We start from the raw sequence: 6,487 nt of genomic DNA, 5'->3' as shown, positions 1-6,487 counted from the left end.
AAGGAAAAAAAATACAATTAAAGAGATCTAATTTTAAAATTCTCAGGGTAGGGAAGAGATGATGGCTGGAATGAATCACTCACAAGCAGGCAATCTTTGAAAGTCACATCTAGAATTTAATATATATTTTTTGAAAACAAGGTGTGATAGAGATTTGTAGATTCAACTAAATCCTTTTTTTCTGTTGTAATATATGTACACACATATGGAAATTCTCATTTTATTTCATGATTTAATTTAATTTATTATTCATTAATTAATAAAGCATAAATTATATACCATTAAAAACAACTGACCCATTAAACAGATTAAGGAAAGATATGAGAATTATTGAACTCCTCAAAAATCATAATCAAAAAGCATAGCTACCAAATTCTAAAATATAGTGAATCAAAATTTGAAAGAAAACTCATTTAACTCATTAAATCACTTGATTCAAATTTTAAAAAAATCAAATATAAAAAATAATTGACACTGGAGTATGGAAATATGAAGAGGAGTTTTAAAGGGCACTGACAAAAACAACCATTTGCTCTGATTGTCCACATGCAATTTTTTTTTAAATGCAAAAAAAAAAGAGATGATTTTAATCTTGCTGATATTGGTGGAGGCCATTTTGGTTTCCATTTGGAAAATAGTTGTCTGTACCCTGGTTCAGAACTAACCCTAATATGGTTTTCTTTTTATAAGTCCAGAAAATCAAAATATCTGCCTACTCTAGATCTTCTCCTCTCCAAACTTGATTAGCTATTATTCCCCACTGAATGATGGTAAAAATTCAGGAGCATATTTTTAGCACAGGAGTAAAAATTGTAAGGAAACACCTTTCTCCAATCCTCTGGCTGTCACCTCTGCAGTCCTTATCCTGAGGCTGCTCTATGACCATAGCTGGAAAGGCCCTTTGAAGTTAATTTGTTCAGCCCTGTATTTTTACAGATTAGGGTACTGAAACCAAGAAAGGTTAAGAGGTTTTCCTAAAGCCACACAAGTAGTAAGTAGAAGGTCATTCTTTTTTTTTTTTTGTACCACACTTCCATTGAGATGTGAAATAGGTTCATCCAGGGGCAGCTAGGTGGAGTCAGGAGGACCTGAGTTAAATCCAGCCTCAGACACTTGACACTTGCTAGCTGTGTGACCCTGGGTAAGTCATTTAACCCCATTGCCTAGCCAAAAAAATGTTTTAGGCTCAGATTCTTATAATCTAGCCACGAGCTTATATTCTTAAAATCTAGCCACTGCTCAGATTCTTATAATCTAGCCAATAGATTACTAATGTTCAGGTCCTTAACAGTCTACCCAATGTGATAGATGTTCTAATAAACTTGTCTCTGGCTGAAAAAAAAAAGTAGGTCCATCCATAAAATCACAATTTTATCTATTTCAGGCCAGACTTCCTACAGTATAGACATAATAGAGAAGCTCTTGACTTTTTACCATTATCATCAACTTCATCATCAACATCACTATCATCTTATTCTCATTTTTTTTTTTCAGTTGAATTCATTTAGGAGTGGTCTTGAAACAAATAATGCTTGTTATACAGACTATGCACATGTGGCTTCAAGGCCACAGGGTCCCCACCCCTGGAGGATAAAATAACTTCTTTTTGTAATTGGATAAAATAATTGAGATAGAAAAAGAACAAACTAGCTATCTTTATGAACTCCTCCCTTATAAAATTCTTCTGATGCAGATTATTTATTATATCTCCATTCCTTATTTCTTAGTTTATAGTACTACATTAGTGTAGTTTTCATAATAAATCAAATTTGTATAACCTTGTATGCCTACAAAACATTTTCAAATACATTTTCTCATTTACTATCATGACAACCATGTGAGTTAGGTAGGGCAATTATTTTCACAATATCACCAATGTAGAAACTAGAGTTCAGCTAAGTTGTCTCAAATCACACAGATGGTGGTAGAACCAAGACTCAAACTCCGGTGTTCTGACCCTACATCTAGAGTTCGTCATGCTATGCCAAACTGCTTCATTCAATGTTTTGTTCTGTTAAGTGACCTCTAGTTCCTTTACCTGTGTAGTTTGTCTGTCCAACTAGTCTAGAAACTTTATCAAAGGACCTGGCCATTTTCTTGTTATCCTATGGCCATGGTTTATGCAATACCTTGTTCAGGTAAGCACACAGTCTCTGGTATTGATGAAATGACTGAAGATAATGGACTTTGAAGGGAGGAAGACTTGGGATTCATCAGGGTGGATTGTGAGAATAGAGAGAGCAGTGATAGTACCAATAGAGTAAGAGATGAGTAAAAGAGTCTAGTGGAGTAGGAGTAGGAATCTCAGTATGTACTATGGTCACTATAGACAAACCTTTTGTTACTTTACAAAAACATGAATGAAAAAAAAATGTGGCATTCATTCTACATGACCCATTCCACACATGTGCTTATTGAATCAGCACTCTCCAGGAAGTCATTTCTGGAGGCTGCATGGACTTAACAAATCAGAATGTCTTCTTTCCTTAACTAAAAAATATCAAATAGATCTCAAAACCAGATGCATTTCCATGCTAAGCTGCAACAGGCTTGGAGACCTAATGGTGCAACAGCTAGTGAGCCAGAAAGCCAAGCCTCTATTTTATAGTTCTTTAAGTTTTAAACTCAAAAGACAGTGCAAAAAATGAATGCAAAAATGTACACCTGACCACAATTATTTACAAATATATACATTTTTGTCTTTTCTTTTTAGAGCTGTGATTCCCAAACTATAATTGTCAAATTCCATCTTCTGTCACATGTATGCAGCCCACACTATGACCAAAGGTAATTATCTTGGTGTATATGATCCTAGAAGTTGGATGAGAAGTGTCTAAAACCACCGTGGAAGTGCTGAAACCACCAGACAGGAAGGAATGAGGGCAACAACCCCAAGAACAACACAGTGGGTTGCTGAGCATAAACATCAACAGATCCCAAATAGAAACATAGCATGAATCAGAAACTTCCACCACAATCCACCCCAACTCTGCTAGAACTGATAGAAACATGTGGGATCCTCAATAACAGTGGAAGAACCATGAGCTTAGAAATTCTATTCTTTGGTGCAGTCTGTGAGTGCTAAGGAATAAAAAGGCTTTGGAGCTGGCTCATTTTATTGGAAATAAAGAGCCTTACTTTGTATAGCAATCTATATGAAATGTTAATGTTGAAAAAAATCTACAAGTCTTTTCTCAGAGATGCCTAACATGGACATATTGCCTAATGAAACCATTTAGGCTTTTTAAAACTTTTTGTGTACACAAAAATATACACATAATATGTGTGCATAAATATATATATACATATATACATATATATATATATATACATATATATATGATATTTACTAACATGTGAAAAGATTGTTATCTCCCCCATAGAATATAGAATTCCTTGAGGGGCAGTGATGATCTCAGTTCTATCTTAGTATCTTTGGCACCAGCACCTAGCACTCCCCAGTGCATAGTAAGTGCTTAATAAATGTGCTTGCTTGCTTGAACTTTGTACTGTTCCCCAAAGTAAATAAATTGGTAACATCAGCCTTTTAAACATATGAATGAATGAAGGATACAGAAGTGACTTGATCAAGGTCCCAAAGTCAGTCAATCACTAAGCACTTATTAAGTACTTACTATGTGCCAGGTAGTGTGCTAGGTGCTGGGGCTAAAAAAGATTAAAAAATTAAATAGTCTCTATATTTAAGGAGCTGAAGTAAAAAAACTAGAATCTAGCTCTCCTGATTCCTAGTCTAGTATTTTTCCACTAGGCTTCTTTACTTCTGAATGACCTAATGCTTAAAGATAAATAGATAAAGCAGAAGAGATGAAAATCCAGACTTGCTCAAACTGTTGTCACAAGATTCTTTGAAAGACAAGTCCTATTGTTGACACATATATTTCCTTCTATGAGAAGTTATTCTGTGCTTCACTGAGGAGTGAGGGACAGACTGTAGAAACCCTGGCAGTTGGGATGAAGACATATAGGGAACTGGCAATATGTCATTAAATATCAAGGTTAAGGTTTCTCCATCGAAGGGAGAAAAGTGATGCTCCTTTGTACTTTGTGAGTAAGACTCCTCTGATGGACCTGTGGATATCTTACTGTAGATAAGCTGCTGCAGGATCACATCCTGCGAAGTAAATGGAGACACAAACATGACTCACCTGTAATGTCTTTTATCAGTCTGTGCTCATATCTTTACTTGGCTTTGTTGAGTTAACTAAGAAACTTAGCAGGGGCATTAAGGTCAGTCCTTGGCTGACTGTCATTGAGAATGGCCTTTTCCTTCTTCCAAAATGTAGGTTCCATATTTTAAACACTTCCTCTTTAATACTTACAGATCTGTCAAAATATGCCTTCTTATGGAAATTGTATCTGGCAGTGTATCTTTTCCACAAAGACAGGTATCTTAAAAGATCAAAACTGCCAGTGATTTCTAGTATCATGTGTGACAGATGACCTTGAACTAAAAGGTGAGATCGCAGTACTGTGATTTTATGGAGTGTTGGGATAGTTGGAAGATGACGTCTTAATTCTGGAATACTACTGATTGAAAGCTGTAAGGAATCAATATTATTAACCTATCCCACAAACACAAGGAACTTAATTTCCTGATGATGGATTTAAGTAGAAATAGAATAAAATATGTTTGTATGGGAGCATCGTCAATGAAGATATAATTGAGCATATATACATGTCAATATGCTGTGGCCACCTAGCATCTCTGACCTTAGGAAAACCTCTTTACCTCTTTAGGCCTAAGTTTACTCAGATGTAAAAAAGAGATAAAATGCCTTTATGAATTACCTGACAGGGGCCTTGTGAGGGTCAGAAAAGAGAGAAGCAAAAGACAAGAACAGGATTTAGAGCTAGAAGGGACCTTAGATCTTAGCTAGTCCAACCCCCTCATTGTGTAGGTGATGAGACTAAACGGAAAGGAAAGGGAGAAGAGAATAAGCAGTTATGTCGTGCCGACTATGTAGCAAGCACTGTGCTAAGTGATTTACAAATACTATCTCATCTGACCCTCACAACAATCCTCTGAAATAGGTGGTGGTGTTATTTCCATTTTATAGTTGAGCAAACTGAGTCAGAGACTAAATGATTTGCCCAGGGTCACACAGCTAGTAAGTGTCTGTGGCTGAATTTGAACTCAGGTCTTCCTGACTCAATCGCTCTCTCCACTGGGCCACCTAACTGCCTCTGAGACTGAGGCTCATAGCAGTTAAGTGACTCGACTGAGGCCTCACACATAGAACTGGCAACACCATTATGTGAACTCCAAAGCCCGTATCTTTTCTATTATACTGAGCTGCTCTTTGAGAAGTTAAAATTGCTAGATGAATCTAAGGTATTTTCAACTGGACAATAAAACTGTGAACATGTTGGGCTAGGTGAGACCATTTGGCTTTAGCACTGGTTGACATCCTCCCATCCCCACATTTTAACAAATGTTGAAGGGACTTCTTGACTTGAACTGTGAATAAAGAGAGACAAATGGCATTAATTAATGGCCATTAATGAACTACAGGTGCTATAAAAGAGTGCTGGAAGCTTGCAGATGAAATGTTCTACATTCAAACCAAAATAATGTCATCATTTTAGGCTCTAGTTTCAGTTAAAACATTCAAAAATATAATAAAATTGATAAAATTCAAACCTGCCCCAAAACTTAGAAAGGCAGCATGACATGGAAGATAGAGCATTTCACTTGGAAACAGAAAAACCTGAGTTTTAAATCTGCCACAGGTACCTTGTGGCTGTTACTCAGGGCAGTTATTTAACATCTACAACCCTTAATCCTTAACTGTAAAATGGTGTACCTACCTCATAAGATCTTTGCAAGAATTAAGGAAGATCATATATGTAAAACACATTATAGTTGTTAAGGCATTATATAAATGTGTGATATTATCAATTTTGTACTCTTAACTTAGTCCAACTCAAGCTTTACCTCTTCCATGAAACCTTTCTTGGTTATTCTTATTTCAGTTTTCCTTTCCTCTTGTGAACTCAGGTTGTGGCTTATTCATATTGTTCTTATATAATTAGTTCCTGAAATAAAAGCAAATGCAGGGGCAATTAGGTGGCGAGGTGAATAGCACTCTGGCCTTGGAGTCAGGAGGACCTGAGTTCAAATCCAAATCTAGTCTCAGACACTTAACACTTACTAGCTGTGTGGCCCTGGGCAAGTCGCTTAACCTGATTGCGTCCCCAAAAAGCAAAAAAAAAAAAAAAAAGCAAATGCAAACATAATTTTTTTGCCCATTTTATTTCTCTTACTTTATTTTTCTAGATTATAAGCAAAACTTGTACTATATTATCTATGTCATATGTAATAAGGTATAAGAACATAAAACAATAATATAATTACTATATAATTTGTGTATGCTATATAATAAATATATAATAAATTATATGTGCATATATACACATACGTGTACACATGCATGCAATCATATACACATACACACATACAATCTTT

Source organism: Phascolarctos cinereus, unplaced genomic scaffold (assembly GCF_003287225.1).
Source record: "Phascolarctos cinereus isolate Bilbo 61053 unplaced genomic scaffold, phaCin_HiC Scaffold_4;HRSCAF=312, whole genome shotgun sequence".
Lineage (NCBI taxonomy): Eukaryota > Metazoa > Chordata > Mammalia > Diprotodontia > Phascolarctidae > Phascolarctos > Phascolarctos cinereus.
Note: the sequence above shows the minus strand (reverse complement) of the source record.